This window comes from Xenopus laevis, chromosome 9_10S (assembly GCF_017654675.1).
Source record: "Xenopus laevis strain J_2021 chromosome 9_10S, Xenopus_laevis_v10.1, whole genome shotgun sequence".
NCBI lineage: Eukaryota > Metazoa > Chordata > Amphibia > Anura > Pipidae > Xenopus > Xenopus laevis.
The window spans coordinates 67,128,709-67,148,201 of record NC_054388.1 but is presented as its reverse complement, the minus strand read 5'-3'; the positions used below and the strand labels follow the sequence as shown (position 1 = coordinate 67,148,201).

General features: G+C 40.9%; 1 protein-coding gene across 4 annotated transcripts in view; it reads right to left on the bottom strand.

The window, feature by feature from the left end:
- Positions 1-19,493, bottom strand: part of rapgef4.S (Rap guanine nucleotide exchange factor 4 S homeolog) — a 129,116-nt gene that overhangs the window by 61,470 nt on the left and 48,153 nt on the right. The gene's annotated exons all lie outside the window — the stretch shown is intronic.

Here is a 19,493-nt window from a genome sequence, read left to right as displayed (position 1 = left end):
TGCCCTGTACTTACAATAGGTTTGTAGGAAGATAATGGCTCAGATTCATTGCTTATCTTGATCATAGATCATAGGTCATAGCAATCCTCAGGTTAATAAATGAGATCCCACGCTGAGAAATGAAAAGCAAACAGCTGAGATATTTTGGAGGATCTAATCGGATTACACATAACTATTCTTTTCATTTGTATCAACAGCTCACCTTACGGAGTCAACCCGGGCTGAAAACTTATATTGAGCTGATGAACTAAATGTAATTTTCAGCATCACAGGCAAAAGGTTTTTAAAAGGAGACAAGAGTTGCCACCTGCCTGGTTTGGAGTAAACTACATCAATCCAAAGGAAAAGCAACCTAAGCTGACACCACTGCTAGTCTCATAGTGGGGCTTAGAATTACATCACAATAAAAGCAATCAGGGCATATTACAAAGTGCTTCTCTATACAGGTACAACTTTTGCTCATACTGTATATTCATTATGCTGGCTTGTAGATGTCACATCTGTATCCCCTACAGCTAGCTCTGTACTGTATCTTCTGATGTTCAACATGCCCCTTTAGGGGATACCCCACTCCACAAAATGTAGATGCTGATAGTACACACTGTGTCTGTCTCCTTCTCTTTATACTTCCATCCAGTTCTTGGTTATACATCCTCTCCACTTATTTTGCAGATTCACAACCAGTCTCCCAATATCCCCATTATTAATTAAATCAGTAAAAGTTTTCACAGTACATACACAGAGTACTTGTTGCAGCTCACGCAATATAGGCTTGCCTTTTCTAAGAGGCCTGGCCTCAGAGGTATCTGACCCAGGATGGGGCACACAGAAAGGATTCCTGGTGACAGTGGTTTATAAGGAATTAGCTACCCCTGCCCTTGTCACCATGGGCCTGATTGGCATTATGCAACTGGGGTACTCACCACTTGCTACTCCTTGCTGGAACTTAAACAACTCAGCTACCTTACCTACTCCTATCTCTCATAGACCTCATACAACATTAGCTGGCATAAAGGAAATGGAATCCTCAACTCAGCAGTTTTTGCAACATACATTATTTTTTATGGTTTTCAAGATAATATAAGTTTTCATGTTATTTATTTAATGAATTTAAAACGACAGGATCATCTGCTGTTCCTTTCATCTGGAGTTGGTGAAAATAGCAAAGTCTTATGATGCTTGTAAGCATAGAAACTTCAGATGACTTCTCTGCTCACTAACAATTTTCTGAGCACAGCAACATCACAAAACCTACACGTTTTTCCATATGATTCTTACATGCTGAACAAAAACTTCAGTACAGACTCCACACAGTTGACTACAAAACTGCCCAGTATGTGACACGGTCAGCTCTCTGTCCCTTTAACCCTTCTCTCTGGGATGATGGTGCACACAGTAAATGAGATATCAGAGGGTTGTGTCTGTCTGGTAGCTGATGGAAGCTCTTTGGTGCACTAAATAAATGCAGTGCATTAGAGCTTATTGTGAACACTAAAGGATATTAATCTACATTACAAGTGTTTGGATATTTAAACTCCTATTCAGATTATAGTCAAATTCGATAAGTACCAACAATCAGGACATTGCTGACTCCTTCCCAGCTGTTCTTTTAAATCACTGCCCTGGCCTACAGCAAGTTGCACTATGAAATAGCACACAATGTTGTTTGGCAGATCAATACCACTGTTGTATTTAATATATGCTTAAACTGCCTGACAATCAAAGGATCTGATTACAGTATATCCGATTTCCCCTCTGATGTATTGTTGCACATCATACTGTCAACCTAACGTCTCGCATTCACTTTATTTTATAATCAATTCTTTGACATGGCCTTTTATGTTCATAACCATCACACTTAAAAGAACAGATGGGTGCAGAAGCTAAATGGGAAAAAGACTTTACCTACCTTTATTTTAAGTAGTCCCCTAAAACGGTTTGGGCCAGCTAAAGGCAATGACAATTGAGGAGATTAGCGAGGGAGGCTAATCCTCTCCTACTTGTGGCACAAAGTTGCCCAAAACGGGGATACTTGGGTAGTGGTGCTGCATTTGTAGGTCCAGTGGAAATTCACATGATAGCTGCTAGGAAAGCGTTTGGAGGAGATTACTCAAACAAACTAGATGAGATTAATTGCAGGGCAACTAATCTTCTCATTTGTTATTGCTGTAAGAGTTTGGCCAGATTGCAAGTGAGAGTTTCAGTTTTCTAGGTCAAAGTATTTGTGTGGCTTTTCAGTATTTGGTCAAGTGATGTGAAATAAGTGCCAGGAAAAAATTGTAATAGCTCACTATTGAAGTGAAAGGTAGAATCAGGGTAGTAAGAAGAGCAGTCAGAGGCTCCAATGAAGAGATCACAAAGGGTTAGCACCATGTAATGTTAATGCTGCCAATAAAGGGACTCAAGCATTTAAGCTCAGGGATAAGAGATTCCTGGACCACTGTGGCCACTGTGAGCTTTGCCTAGTACTAGGGATTGTTTCATCAAGGCAGTGAGTATTACCTCTGGGGTGTTGTGAACAACAGTTGAAAAGCAAGAGTAACATCTGAGGGATGAAAACTATTGATGTCTGTACCCGCTAAAGAGAATGTGAAGCTAATCCATCAATAAAAGAGTTTTTATTTCATGTAAGAACCACTGGCACCCAAGTTATTTGTGAGAACGAATTCTGTATGCGAATTCAGTGTGGTTAACCCTCCCTCCAAAAGTACAATGAGGGCCCACCTGAGAGTCTATGCAACCCATGCTCTACCAGGAGTTGCAGAGAGTTGTAATTTGCCTTTCCAGGATTAAGGTAATTTATCTGGAGTAATTCACAGTGTAAAGTTTTCAATTTCCTAAATCATATTAAACTTACAATTTCAAGTCAAAATCTATGTATACCAACCAACATATATGTATACCCAATGCCCAGTGATGGATATTCTCTGCTGTTAACAACCCAGTCTCTTTTGTAACCAAAATTGAATCTCATCCCTTTTCAAGATTTATAAGGGGGAAATGCTTTTATCTCATTCCAGATACCTTTAGCTGCCAATTAGCTATGGCTGGTCTAGAGTAGGTAGATGAAAAGAAGGAATGAAAGGAAACATCCAATAGTACTGGGGAAAGTGTTGCCCTTGTTATTGTATAGTGCTTACCCCTAAGCCAGTTATGAGTAGGAATTTTGGAACTTATTTCCCAAGAGACAACAAGTGTCAATAGCAAATCTTTCCTAACAGTGTTCACAAACACTAGAATTGTGCATATACAAATGGAGAGTTTAGCTGAATGGATCTGCCCTAAATAAATGATGCTCAGGGGCAGATTTATCAAAGGTTGAATTTTGAAGTTATGTGAAATTTTAACTCTAATAAATTCTAATGTACTCACAACTCGAATGGGAGATTGTTTAAGAAAAAACTCAAACGTTTAATATTTGATCGAATACAAATGACCTGAAAATTCTAATCGAATTTGAATCAAGTTTTTCTCTGAAAAAACCCTCAAATATCAGGAAGGCAATTAACATTTGGGAATTTTTTCAAAATGCATAGGTTAAAAATGATGTTTGAGAAGACTTCTGCACTGAAACCCAAGAGCACAATGATTTTTTTATATTTAATTTTGAAATTTGACACGGGGCTAGACATATTGTCAGTTTCCCAAGTGCCCAAGTCATGTGACTTGTGCTCTGATAAATTTCAGTTGTTTACTGCTGCACTGCAAGTTGAAGTGATATCACCCCTCCCTTCTCCCCAAGTAGCACATCAGCAAAACAATGGGAAAGTAACCAGATAAAAGCTTCCTGGTAGATATAAGAACAGCACTCAATAGTAAAAATTCATCTCCCACTATGACTCTCACAGTTACTTTGAGTAGAAGAAACAATAGCCTATCAGAAAGCAGTTCCATAGTAAAGCACTGGCACTACCTGAAAAGCACATGACCAGGCAAAATGAACTGAGATGGCTGCCTACACACCAATATTACAACTAAAAAAAATACTTGTTGGGCTAGGAATGAAATTTAACATGGTAGAGTGAAGTATTTGCAGTGTAAGCAGTGTAGTTTAGAAATAAAAACTACACCATAAATCATGACAGAAACCCTTTAAGTGTTCACTCATTCCTGCTAATTGGCACTCTTTGTAATTTTTTCTTTTGTTGTCCTTTAATAAACTAAAATTTGCCAGGCCAAAGGCTGATTGTTGCTCAAGGCAGGGGCCACCACTCATTCCGTTCCTCCTTACAATAAATACCCCCAATTCCCCTGCTGCCTTGGTACCCTCACAATACAACAAGAGGGAGGGGAAGGATTTTGAGAGGCTCTAGGAAGTAGCAGGATGTGTTGTGGTGACTAGATGGGGTGGTGGCGAGCTACAGAATGACCAACACTCGAAAGCAGTACATGCTTTGTGCCCCCACCTAGGGTTGCCAACTTGCCACAGGCATGTGCTTCTCCTGTCTACCCCTAGTTTTGGCCCTGTTATATAAACCCTGTATAATCGGAATGCACAGTAAAACAGGAATGCAATAATTTGATCACATTTCCTACTATCTTAAGTTAAGGTGAATGGGACATGGGTCTTGTTACCAGTTGGAAGTTTCATCCCCACCAGAAAATACCTTATACTGTAACTAATGTGAAATGTTCTGTGTAGATGAACAATATCTAAAGGGCCAGAAACTGTCTATATAACTGTTACAGACACAGACTGCAGAATTGGGAAAGAAGGTGGTAATGTGTCTCCAGTGTATATTGCCTGTTATGTGTGCAGAAGTTGTGTACTGATGGATTAGAAAAGTACCCTTCACTGGGACAAATAGAGAATTAAACTGGATTAAGCAGCTGCAGAGCATTTTAAAAGTAGAATTGTCCATCAAAAGTTATTAGCAGAATATTTAGCTGCAGGGCACAGATCCATACCCAATAGGATTTACAAAAGCAATGGTAGCAGGTTGCGCTGAACTGGAGCCTCTAATTAATAAGTCACAGATCACAGTGTTCCTAATGTCTGTGTCAGGCATGACCTGTACATGCACGCAACACATTATGACAACAGGCAAGAAGTGAACTATTCTGCGATAACTTCCTAATATGTATTCTGTTCACAAAGCCCCAGTGAAAATCACATTGTTAGCTCTGCAGAGACATATTCTAATTGCTTGTCCTGAGCGACCTTTTAATCCTTCCACGTTGCAAGAGAAATGTCCCGACTGATCTGTATGGTTATCCTGCTGTCCAGTAAACCTCCAACCCAATCATGCCAGCCACTACATCACTGACAGTCAGTCAACCTATTCTAGCTCAATTTTAATGAAATCAGAAATAATTTAAGAACCATTTAGGTAGGGTTGTGTATTCAAATACTATAATTTAGTTGTCTAAACTGTCTGGTTTACTAAAGTAAGTTTATACAAATTAAGGTGGTAAGGACAATTACAGCAATTGCATTGCAGCAATATGTCAAGAATTAATGGGGAACCTTAAACTTTATATTTTATGCAGAATACAGTGGCATTGTCTCTCTGGCATCATTTTGTATTGTACTTTGTGTCTGCTTATTGAAAGTATTATATTTTCCCTGTAGCTTTTTTATTACTGGCTCAGCCTGAAGTTTAGTTTAGTTCCCAACATTTTAGGTCACACTGCTGATCCTCCCACTGGCTCTTTTACACCCAGAAATGTTTACAATTCACCCAATAATCCATGAATATCCCAATAACCCCCCAGATTTCAAGACAATTAGAAGGTTTAAGATATTTAGTGCATCTATTGTTTCAGGCTGATTGGCTACAAACTCACATTTACACAACCCCTCTGTTGTGTTGTAATACCACTCGGAAACTGTGGGATTTTGTGATATCAAAGAGGCAAACAATGGAGCCCTTCAGAGAAGGGAAAGTGCTTTTGAGTTTTTCTCCTGTACAGAGTTATAATTATTAGGAAATTAGAGGAAAAATTGTAACCATCCCATTCTGCAACACGTTCCCATGCTTATTTGCTTATCACTGACAGAGTGATATGTGCAATGCAATAAATATCAAAATAAATAAATTACTAAATTGATTTTGTCCTTATTTATATAATTAATTGTTTGTAATTAAAGTAGTCCCACAATGAAAATCGGTTAATTCGAGTGCCAGTCCTCATTTCATTTACGTTGCGGATATCTGCAGTAGTAACACAACGTAAAGAAAATGAGCATTGGCACTCGAATTAACTGATTTTCGTTGTGGGACTACTTTAATTACAAACAATTAATTATATAAATAAGGACACACAATCAATTTAGTAATTTATTTATTTTGATATTTATGGCACATAGCACTTTGTCAGTGATAAGCAAATAAGCATTGGAAGGTGTTTTAGAGTGGGGGGGTTACTATGTTTCCTCTAATTTCCCGATAATCTCATCCAAGTAATTTACACCTCCACCTTTCTGGAAAGTGAGTTTTGGGTAACGAGCTAGGTTATCTCTCAGAGTTATAACTATGCCAGAATACAGTAAGTAATGGTTTACAAAGCACAATGCAACAAGCTCATTGTAAATGGGGACCACTGCCCAAATGAGGATCTTTTGGGCCTGAAGGTGAAAATTATACTTGTCTGGTGTGGACAAGTGAACATTATGTTTTTTTTAACTTTGCACACTGCCCTATCAAAAGCACCAACAGAGGCAGTTCCTTGCACTCAAAAATGGCAAGGACCTGAACTACCACCATGTATGTTTTCAGACATGTATTTCAGGAATGCTAGTGGGTGCAGGATGCAAAGGAGCCCTGTACTGGCAGACACTAAGGAAAGGACTGGCATGTTGACCTAATGCTTCCTGAAATGATTGGTAAGGGGTATGATTTTGTACCTCTTAGTGATCTAGAATGGTAAATGCCCCCTTGCATGTGCTTTAACTTCATATTTTTAGTAATATAAACAGGGCAGCATCCCTAGGCCTAAACCACCCCCTACCCCCATTCCCCCCTTCCTGCCTCCCTCCTTCATATGTGAGTGCATGCATGCACAAGCATGGGGATTTAGGGGTATATTTATCAAAGAGTGAAGTTAGAGATTGTCACAGTCCACTAGAGTGAAATTCCGCCACTCTTCATTCATTTCTATGGGATTTTAAAAGAGTATTTATCAATGGGGGAAAGTGAAAGTCCATCCTTTGATAAATCCGCCTTTCAAAATCCCATAGAAATGAATGGAGTGGCGTAATTTCACTGTAGTGGACTGTGGTGATCTCTAACTTCACTCTTTGATAAATATACCCCATATAGAGCTAGCAAATCCTGTATGTCTCCAGTGCTTCTGAAGCCATTGCAATGCAGCTGGGCACCATGCCGCCCCTATAATTCTGCCGCTCTAGACCCAGGCCTTTGTTTCCACAAATCAGAGCCTGACTATAATCAATTGGTTTCAGGCCATTGTGAAATGGATATTTCTGCCCAGTTGTCAGTCTGCGTCTGCTTTATGCTTGTTTAAACAGGGAACCTCTGTTCACTCCCAAAACCCCATTAGTTCACAATGGTGTCTCCACTGAATTCATAACAAACCTCTCAAGAATTCTAACTAGTTTTTAAAAGAGGTTTTTGGAGAGATGATTAAATTGATTTGAAGTGCGAGAACGGCCTGATTGGCTACATAAATATAACATAAATTTTCATTTAGCACAAAGACCATAGAGCTGCACCAAAATCATTAGCATTCCCACCATTCAATCACTGGCCCCCAATTTTTCAGCATTATATCATTATCCAACTCTCTCATTCTAACTATGTTATTTTGCATGCATAATGAGTTTGCACGCATTTACATAGCAAAGGTCGAGCCCTCTGATCATTCATTTGACTGTTTTTGCTCAAACTTGACTATTTATGTTCTGTATTTCCATAATGAAATATGCCGTTGTAACAAGCATAATTGATCATTGATGCATGTTAAGGCTATTGGCATATGCATTACTTGCCTGGAATTATGGTACTGTATAATATGGAACTTTGACTCAACCGTTTTGCATGAAAAAAAAAAGCTAAGACATAATTTGAAATGGACACCCCCAGAAAAGGGTTTAAGGTGATACTGACATGTACAGTAAAAAAAAACACAAGAAGCTCATTTATAGCACATCAACTCCCATGGGAACTGCAAAATTAGTATTAATGGCATATTATCTCAAAGATGCCCATCAGAAATGCCAGAGGGCAACATGAAGTGTTAAAACGAATGCAATTGCACATACAAGGGGATTGGGTGACTTCCAGTGGCATTCTATGGCTACTGATGCAACCCACTGGGGGAACCCTGTATTATTACCAAGCACGTGCTATAGCACATAGTCCATCATAGCAAACTGCATGGGCACATTGGTGTGTAACACACCCGTAAGTGGGCCTGAGATTTGTGGAAATAGTGTGACATGCTGGAAGTGTAACCCGGGCACCATGAGGCTATGGGCAACTCCCTGCAACTCCTAGCAGTACAATGGTGCCTTAAACACTTTACCCTGGCTTGAGTTCTGGTCCGCAGATCAACCAACTTGGAAATACCAGCAGTCTAGGGGTTGCTTCAAACAAATTAACCTCTTTAATAAACAAGCAGGCAGGCCTCTAGTGAATGCAACAGTTCTCAATGGCAGTTGCTACAAATTCACATCAATCCCAGAGATCCTCTAAATAGATTGTAACACTCACAGATAGGAAATACTCTTGGTGTATCTCCTCCCCAAAGGAAGTTCTGCCTGTGTTGGTGATCATTTCCCCAGCAGAGGTAGACTCACAGTGGTGTCTTTCTTCCTGACAAATCTCCTGCCCTAAGCTCACCCACTTGCAGGGCCGCCATCAGGGGGGGACAGGGGGGACAAGCGTACCGGGCCCGGGCATGAAGGGGGGCCCGGCAGCGCTGCATTTTTTTGAAGATCCGGGCCCCCCTTACGAGCGCCCGAGCCGTACGTCTTGCCTCTTCAGTGCCGAATGCGGAAGTGCCGAAAAGCCGAAGCCGATGCGACGAAAAGACCCGAAGTCACGGAAAAAGCCGAAGTCCCGAAGTCACGAAGCACCGAAAAGACCCGAAGTCACGAAAACAGCCGAAGCCGAAGTCCTGAAGCAGCGCAAAGACCCGAAGTCACGAAAACAGCCGAAGCCGAAGTCCTGAAGCGGTGAAAAGACCCGAAGTCACGAAAGGAGGCGAAGCTGAAGTACTGAAGCCATGAGTTCAATTCTACTGAACACCAGTTTGTGTTTTTTTTTTTTAATCCCCTGGCCACCAATGTATTATTTTAATATTCTATAGGCCCCTGCCACCAATCTTTTTTTTAAAACTTTTGTTTTTGGGGCCCCAATTTTTTTTTTAACTCGTAAGGGGCCCCTTGCCACCATTGTTTTTTTTTGGGTTTTTTTTTAAAAAAAAAAATTAATTTTCTTTTTGGTGGCCCCAAATTTTTTTAACTTGTAAGGGGGCCCCTGCCACCATTTTTTTTTTTCTCCAAATTTTTTTTCTCCAAATTTTTTTTTTGGGGCCCCAATTTGTTTTTAATTTATAAGGGGGCCCCTGCCGCCAATGTTTTTTTTTTTTTCAAAAAAAATTAATTTTTTTTCAAATTTTTTTTTGGGGCCCCAATTTGTTTTTAACTTAGAAGGGGCCCAATGTTTGTTTATTTTTTAGTTTTTTTACATTTTTTTTGTTGGGGGCCCAAGTTTTTTTTAACAGGGGGCCCCTGCCACCAATGTTTTTAAAAAAAAAAAAATTTTAATTTTTTTTTTTTTGGGGCCCCAATTTTTTTTATAAGGGGGGCCCTGACCATCAATAGCTTTTTACAACTTGTGTGGGGGGGGGGGGTTACTTTTTTAGCGCTGATGTCTGTGTGGTCTTTTAACTGCGATGTGGGCGGGATATGGGGCGGAGCTTGGTCGTCAGTGTGGGCGGGGCCCAGGGGGCCCCAAAAATTTTGTTGTACGGGGCCCGTGATTTCTAATGGCGGCCCTGCCCACTTGTGTCCCTGTGGTGGTGGCTGAGCGCCAAAAGGGTACTCATTCCACTGTCCCTCTCTTTGGGGCCTTGAGCTGCCCGGCTAAACAACCTAGCCCTGCCTTTCGCTCCTAGAGCGACTATAACCCGTGTAAGGACAAGTTATTTAAAAATCAGCAGAGGCATATGCATAGGGTCCTAATGCTTTCCCTTCAGTAGTACCCAAGGCACGTGCTGCCTACACTTTGTAGCCTGCCCAACATACTTTAAGATGTTATCAAGGATTAAAGCATGCTGGGCGCTGTAGTTTAGCAACATTAGGGTTGTACTTATAAAGCAATATTGTTCAATAAAACCATCTCTCCCCTTGATCTGTGTAAGACTGCCTTCATGTTCTTTGTTCCTGAATGTGAAAATGGAAGCTTTAAATGCAGTTCTTCTGCCATAGTAGAGCTAAATGGATGTATATTTACCTATCTGATTTTTTTATTATAGTGCAATATCGTAAAGTCGGAGTTACATAATCATATGAAATAGAAACACGGGTGGTGAAAGATTAAAGCGGAGCTCACCCTTCCTTGTGGCGTCTCGGCCGCAGCTCTCGCGATACTCCGACAACTCCAAGCCGGCATCTGCAGGACAAAACTGTGTATCGCTGTTCAGCGCTGGCCAGTCCACATCAAGACTCGCCACACTTGTTCTTTGAAAAAACGGCTTTATTCGAATTGCAATGAGTGATAACAGGCAGTGGGTAAGTGGTGCGAACTAACGCGTTTCGTGCCCTCTCTATTGGCACTTCATCAGAGTTCAAAGTGTGTCACGTGATAAACCATTATATAGAGTGTTAAGTGTTAAACACCTGTGTGTATAATTTAATTAACATAAATCCAATCCCTTCAACTGTATCAAAACATCCTATTGGACACTAGTGAATCCTAAATTATAATACTAGATGAATTCCTCTCAATAGATTGTCATACACATTATAGGGAATAAAGGGAATAAAAGCAGTGGATAAAAACAAAAAAATGAAAAATAAAGGCATAAATACAAATATAGACTTAAAAAATATTTCTGTGAAATTATATATTTAAATAGTGATATTTGTGAATAAACCTATTTAATACCAATACACTATAAGACCAATACTTTCATTTGTTCACATAACATATGAATTAATTGTATATATATGTAGAATCTCAATTGAATAAATATAATAAATACAGTGTAAATATAGTGTAACAATTAAAACCACCAAGCTTTTTAATGGGTGTTAAAAAGTATATATATGCATGTAACAGCATTAGTATTTCATATATAGTTGATTAATATTTACTTAAATTAATATAGCTGTGTCATGCATATATAACACCTACATTATTTATTTCTGACACACGTGAAGCATATATAAATTCCAAATGTTACTTAACAACTTTATTCATTTATCTTATTGTATTTTATTATATATTATTTTATATTATATAGGAAGGGACACGGAGGAATTGTAGTCTCACCCTTGTCCTCCATAGGGCTCAGAAAAACTACAGCACTATCAAGCGGGGTTGTAATTGTTAACACTCTCATCACTGCTTTTGATTACATCTATGTTCTACCTAGATAATACTTCCTTTTTGTATCCCTTTTATTCTATATAGGACTTAACATCACACTCTCTATTCAATCCTTCAGGTGATACTGTTTCTAATAAAAGTATCCACTTGATTTCCTTTTTGGACAACAGTTTATCAATATCTCCTTTTCTTTTCCCCAGACTGACAGTTTCAATTGCCTGGAATGATACAAAGTATTCGTTAGCATTGTGTTCACTTACTACATGAGCAGCTATTGCTGAGGTTAAATCGTTCCTATTTATACATGCTATATGTTCTAATACTCTGTCTTTTAATCTTCTAGTCGTTTTCCCTACGTATTGTTTTCCACAACGACACGTGGCCAAATATATGACATTCCCAGTACGACAATTGGCATACGTGTTGTTATTGTAAACTTTATTTGTAATGGTACTCCGTATATCTTTCGAAGGTTTTATAAACCTACAACATTTACAGACATTTGCTCCACACTTAAATGTACCCTTAACAGTTAACCAATTTTTATTTGTTTTCCTTTCGGGTAACATACTTGGTGACAATTTGTCCCTTAAATTCGGTCCCCGCCTATATACAAACTGTGGTCTACCTATATCAAGTTTCGACAATATCGGATCTGATCCCAGAATTTTCCAATGTTTATTAATAATGCGTTGTATGTCACTCGCTTCAGAACTATATTGGGTAATAAATTTCACTCAGGACTGCCTTTTCATATGCCATTTTATTTATAATAAAAATGGCATATGAAAAGGCAGTCCTGAGTGATAGATTAGAATTACTTGCGAAACTAGGTGACAAACATAAGTGTAGGAAACGAGAAAATAATGACAAGGTGAAGAAATTGAAATTTATTACCCAATATAGTTCTGAAGCGAGTGACATTCAACGCATTATTAATAAACATTGGAAAATTCTGGGATCAGATCCGATATTGTCGAAACTTGATATAGGTAGACCACAGTTTGTATATAGGCGGGGACCGAATTTAAGGGACAAATTGTCACCAAGTATGTTACCCGAAAGGAAAACAAATAAAAATTGGTTAACTGTTAAGGGTACATTTAAGTGTGGAGCAAATGTCTGTAAATGTTGTAGGTTTATAAAACCTTCGAAAGATATACGGAGTACCATTACAAATAAAGTTTATAATAACAACACGTATGCCAATTGTCGTACTGGGAATATCATATATTTGGCCACGTGTCGTTGTGGAAAACAATACGTAGGGAAAACGACTAGAAGATTAAAAGACAGAGTATTAGAACATATAGCATGTATAAATAGGAACGATTTAACCTCAGCAATAGCTGCTCATGTAGTAAGTGAACACAATGCTAACGAATACTTTGTATCATTCCAGGCAATTGAAACTGTCAGTCTGGGGAAAAGAAAAGGAGATATTGATAAACTGTTGTCCAAAAAGGAAATCAAGTGGATACTTTTATTAGAAACAGTATCACGGGGGCGTGGTTTGATGGCGGTCTAGGACGGACGTGTTTTGGCTGGGCTCCCGCTCTTCGCTGCTCTTGGGCCGGTATTCTATAAGATTTTACAAAGATGAGGAGAAATCAAAGAGCGACTGCCAATACCGCATCTCAAAAACCATCCTCAACAAAAAAAGATAAGGAAATCGGCCACTTTTTTACAAAAAACCCTCCGTCGCCTGCTGACGACGAGACTTCTAAAATGGCTGACGCAGAGGCCTCTGACGGTGAACAACCTAGCCACGCGGTGGAGGTACCTGCCCAACCTCCCACTACGGACACTGCCACTTTGTTAGCGCTGATTGCAGCACTTCCGCAAAAAGATGATCTTGTGGCTTTATTAACGGAAATCAAATCGAGTCAGCAGCGGGAGACGCAAGTACTCAAGTCGGAGATACATGGTGTTGCTGTTAAACTCCGGGATCTGGAAGAGCGACACACCGACCTTTCGCAGGCAGTCGCATCGACCTCTTCCAGGCTGGATACACAAGCCCGACATATCTTTAACATGCGGCGCATGTTAGAGGATGCGGAGAACCGCAGCCGACGCTGCAATATTCGCATACGGGGCATACCACCTGAAGTAAGTGCTGCAGATTTACGGCCTACCCTGTCCGCACTGTTTAACCATCTCCTGGGTCAAGAGAAAGATACAGCCATATTGATAGACAGGCTTCATAGAGTTAGTGGCGGCCGCCCTAATACCTCTAGGGATGTTCTATGTGCCTTTCATAACTTTACCACGAAAGAAGCTATACTACGTAAGGCGAGGGAGGATAAAATAGTACAGCTCGAAGGATCCACCATTGAGCTCTATCAAGACTTGGCTTATTCCACGGTCCTCCAGCGACGCATGTTGCGCACTGTGGTGCAATCCCTGAGGGAACGGAACATTCCCTACAAATGGGGCTTCCCTTTCGCTTTATTGGCACACAGTAATGGCAAGACGTACTCCCTACGTGATCCCTCTGATGCACCTGCTTTTTTCCACTCGCTGGGCCTACCAGCCACGGATATACTGGATTGGCGCAGATATGTATACCCTGACGAACCATCGACCGCTCCTGGGCCCATCCACCAGCCTGCGGTTTCGCCTAGTGCCGACGTAGCCTTGGCCTCTCCAGACCTGCCGCTCGCTACCTGAAGACGTGATAAGGCGGTTTGTGGTAATTCACATTGTGAGGCGAGTTCACCTGCCCCACCTTACATACTCCGTATGTACTATCCTCTCTGGCTTTCATGCTGCTAGGCCATGGTTTCCTCAGTCTACGGGCCTTATCTTTTGAGTTACTGTGTTTTGGTGTGACTGTTACTTTAAAAGACAAATTTTTTGGGTTTTTTTTTTTTTTTTTTTTTTTTTTTTTTTTTTTTGTTTGCTATCGCTGATTACGGATGGCCTCTACTATGTGCGGACCGTTGTCTGCCTCCACTCTCTGAATCGATGGGGATAGATGTTCTGTATGTCATCTTGCACTTCCGCTGGAATTTTTGGTCGTCTTCCCAGCTGGACGATTAGAACCTTTCCATTATTTGCAACGAACACTATGTTTGACACCTCGCTTTATTCTCTACTGCAGCGGATCTCATGCTACCCATACCCAGCATCGTGACCTGTTAGTTTGCAGTCGCAGTTAGATGTTGTACCAACAGTTCTATGTTATTTAAATTGCACTCTCCATGGCTTGAACTGTACGGCTTGGCAAACCTATAGGGACTCTATCTCCTTACCCCCTTTCCATCCCTTCTCTTTCCCCCTCTTGGGGTTTTTTTTTTTTTTTTTTTTTTCTTTTCTCCCTCTCTTTCTCTTCTCTTCCTTTTTTCTCTCTTTCCTCTTTAGCCCACGTCCCTGCCTCTTTAGGCTTTGTCCTTCCCTTGCTCTTTGGCTGCCGCCCTTTTTCCTGTGCTCCGTGACACCTCGACAATAGTCAGCTTTATCAACCTGCCGCTATCACGTGTAAGTCGAACCCTCTCAATGCACTGTATTGTCACTATTTTGTCTCCCTGCACGGGAATTAGCATTTTGGGTTTTTCTATCTTGCTTTGTTGATATTACCAGTTTTCTGGACTGCTGTATATATTGTCTGACTCTATATTTCCTACTCCTTGTCCACCTTTTCTGTATCTTTTCCTCCTCCCCCCCCCCCCCCCCTTTTTTTTTTTTTTTTTTTTTTTTTTTTTTTTTCCCCCTCTCCCTCTCCCTCCTCTCTCTCTCTCTCTCTCTTTTCTCTCTCCTACTGTTCCTCTATCTCCTATCCCTACTGGCCTTGCTCTGCGTTTCAATATGATGTTACTTCCACAGTGTAACTATACTTTACTATAAACAGCCTCTATTGTTCATATTTGTTATGTTTCTACAATTGTTCGGTTTTCTCTTGTTGAGCCCCTCTCTGACCTAGTACTTGAGTGCTGGCCGGGACACCGGAGACGGGGGCCCTCCCTCTCCTATATTACAGATCCTCAGACTCACAACCAGACCACCCCCCCTCACACGTCACTTGCCACCCTACAGGAGTAGTGCTTTGGGCCTACCTCTTGTAGCGACGTATTTCACTCCCCCTTCCCTCACCTATCTCCCTCACTTCCCTATTCCTCTGCACGTCCATATTCTGTTATTCGCCACTCCTTAAGAATTTTACTTCATGCCTGCCACTCCATCAAAATCTCCTAAACGAATCAGCTCCTTTAAGATTGTTAGTATCAACGCCAATGGTTTAAATTCCCCGCAAAAGCGCATTCTGCTATCTTCCGATCTCCAAAGGCAGAAAGCCAATGTTATTTTTATCCAGGAGACACATTTTAAAGAAGGTGCAGTGCCCAGGTGGAATAACAAACATTTCCCTGAACTCTACGCTAGTAGACCACAACCTACTAAAACACGTGGAGTTGCTATTGCTTTCTCCAGTAATTTTGGTTTTTCTGTGACGGACAGGAAAAGTGATGTAGCGGGTAGATACGTATTTTTGAAAGGCATTTACATGGGACGTAAATATACTTTTGCCAATCTATACCTGCCTAATGTTAACCAAGACCAGGACCTTCTACGAATAACTGATGCCCTGACGTTGTTTGCAGATGGCACCCTAGTGCTAGGCGGTGATTTTAATTTGCCAATAGAGCCTCAACTAGATTGCTCTACAGGTAAATCTAGCATACCTTCCCGGCTCCTGTCATGCTGCAGACAACGACTTCATTCCCTTCAACTCACAGACCCATGGCGCATTCTGTACCCCACTGAAAGGGACTACTCTTTCTACTCCAGCAGACACAACATTTATACGAGAATTGACTATATCTTTCTGTCCCATTCTGCTCTAGACTCTGTCTTAGCTAGTGATATTCTCACTAGAACCTGGTCAGACCATTCCATGATAACTTTGACACTACGTACCCCCCTCCCTACATCCAAACAGGGTGTCTGGAGACTCAATGAATCCCTTTTGCAGGATGCGACGGTACGGCAAGATTTACTGACGCAGTTATCTCATTATTTTGCTGAAAACCTCACTCCTGACGTTTCGCCCTTAACATGCTGGGAAGCCCACAAATGTGTGATTCGGGGACACCTTATTAAACATGGGGCCAGACTGAAGAAGGGTAAGGAACAGACCAGACATGACCTCATCTCTAAGATACAGACACTAGAGACCAACCATAAAAAGTCACATTGCCCAGCTATTCTTACAGAACTGACTGAAGCTAGGAAAGCCCTCTCTGGCCATCTCAACTTTTTTACTCAGAAAGCGATCACTGTTTTTAGGCATAGATTGTATGAACATGGAGACAAGTGTGGCCGTCTATTGGCTAGAGTCCTGAAGCATAAACAGGGTAAGAATTTTATCCCGGCTATTAAGAAGGCCACTGGTCTCATTGTACATACTCCAGAGCTGATAACCGAGGCTTTTGAGTTGTTCTATAAGAATCTATACCAGTTACCAGATAACTCTATGGAGGATGTGCCGGAATATGGTCACTCCTTACAGGAGTTTTTGCTCTCTTCCAATATGAGACGCATATCCTCCATGGACGCAGATATTTTAGACGCCGATCTGACTTTGGCTGAATTAGAGTTAGCTCTCCAACACACGCCGACAGGAAAGGCACCCGGACCAGATGGCCTGACTACCCTGTACTATAAAACGTTTAAAGATTGTTTACTTCCCAAACTGCTTATAGCTTTTCAGGATATCCAACATGACTCCCAATTTCACAAACAATCCCTAGAAGCACATATTAGTCTCCTGTTGAAGCCTGGGAAACACCCGCACGATCCTGGCAGTTATAGGCCCATTTCGTTAATAAATGGGGATGTTAAGCTCCTTGCGAAGATTTTAGCTAATAGGATCAATACCGTACTCCAAAAAATTGTGCACCCGGAACAGGTTGGCTTTGTGAAAGGCAGGGAAGGTAGAGATAACACCAATAAACTTGTCAACATTCTACATTGGTCAAAAACTCACAACTTACCCTTGATGCTGTTATCCACGGATGCGGAAAAGGCTTTTGACCGTGTTAATTGGTCCTACATGTTCTCTTGCCTAGAATACATCGGATTCGGCCCTAAGACTTTGTCTTGGATACGCTCTCTATACAATAACCCCATTGCCAGAGTGCGAGTCAATGGTCAATTGTCCAATTACATAAATATTCGCAATGGCACTAGGCAGGGCTGCCCCTTATCCCCGACTCTCTTTATCCTTGCTTTAGAGCCGTTTCTTTGTCATGTCCGATCGAGTCCTGATATAAATGGGGTCTCTATTAACAGCCAGCACCACAAGACTGCAGCTTATGCTGATGATCTACTTTTTTTCATTACACAACCTGTTGTCTCTATACCGGTTTTGAACCAATTGTTGACTCACTACGGCTATTTTAGTAACTTTAAGATCAACTTCTCCAAGTCTCTGGCTCTAAATATTTCTTTGTCTCCTAGAACGATACAAGCCCTATCGCAAAATTTTCCTTATAAGTGGTCCCAGTCTCACATTTCGTATCTGGGGCTTAAAATTACTAAAGACTATAACGACTGGATGTTAAGTAATCTCAAAGTGTTATTGACGGCTATTAATAGAGACCTTGACTCGTGGATTGACAAGCCTATTTCATGGTTTGGCAGGATTAATGTTGTCAAAATGAATATTATTCCCCGCATTTTGTACATATTCCAATCTCTCCCCCTCCCGGTCTCGGATCAAATGTTGGACTCTTTGCAATCTACTATCTCTAAATTTATATGGCAGAATAAGAAAAGTAGATTGAGTCGCAACACTCTTATAAAACCCAAGAAATTGGGTGGGGTGTCTCTCCCGGATTGCAGACTCTACTACTATGCAGCAGTTCTGAGTCGAATTGTAGACTGGTCTCATCATGCCGAATCCAAGTTATGGGTTGGGATAGAACAGCAATCCACCTTTAGCTATTTACTGCACCTTCCATGGTTAGATGCCAGGTACCGCCGTATTCGCTATGCTGACCACCCGCTCCTTCTTCACACTCTCTTTATTTGGGATAAATGCAGACAGAAATTTAAATTGACTCAATTCCCGTCTCCACTTACACCGATAATTAATAATCCGGCCTTCCCAGTGGGGCAACAATCAACATATTTCTCCCATTGGCTGGTGGAAGGCAACCTGCAATTATTTCATTTTCTTGAAAAGGGAGAGTTCATTGACAAGGGTCAGTTTCAAAGGGTCAGACCCTTTTCAAAGCTTGACCATCTGAAATTTGCACAAATCAAACATTTCTTTCATAGTTTAGGAGGTACCTCCATTTTGGGTAGGAAACAGACCGCATATGAACTTTTATGTTCGGCAGAGCTCCCTCCTCTCCATACAATTTCACAAATCTATAGAATGTTGTGCCTTCCACGCACTTCGAATAACCCTTCATTTGTTACCTCTTGGGCCGCGGATTTAGGTATCCACTTTTCAGAGGGCCAGTTTACTGCCGCTATGACCAAACTCCTTAAGAGTACTAGATGCTGTAGAATACAGGAGACCAACTATAAAATCATCTCACGGTGGTATTTTACCCCCACTAGACTAAAACATATTTTTAAAAACACCAGTGACAGGTGTTGGAGATGCGGCACTGATGCGGGCTCCCTACTGCATATTTTTTGGTCCTGTCCGCTTATTAAACCTTACTGGAAAGGGGTGAGACAAGCTATGCAAGAAATCTTACATTATGATATTCCAGATGACCCGGCATATATTTTATTATTTCATATGGATCAGCCGTTTGGTACCTTCACCTCGACAATAGAACCCCACCTGTTAAATGCAGCTAAACTGCTCATTCCATTACGATGGAAACAAAACCTAGCTCCAACGATACAGGATTGGTACTTGAAAGTTGACGAACTCCATAAATTTGAGGAACTCTCCCTTTTCATGTCTGACTCGTATGATACCTATAGTGTGAGATGGCTTTGCTGGCTTTCATTTAA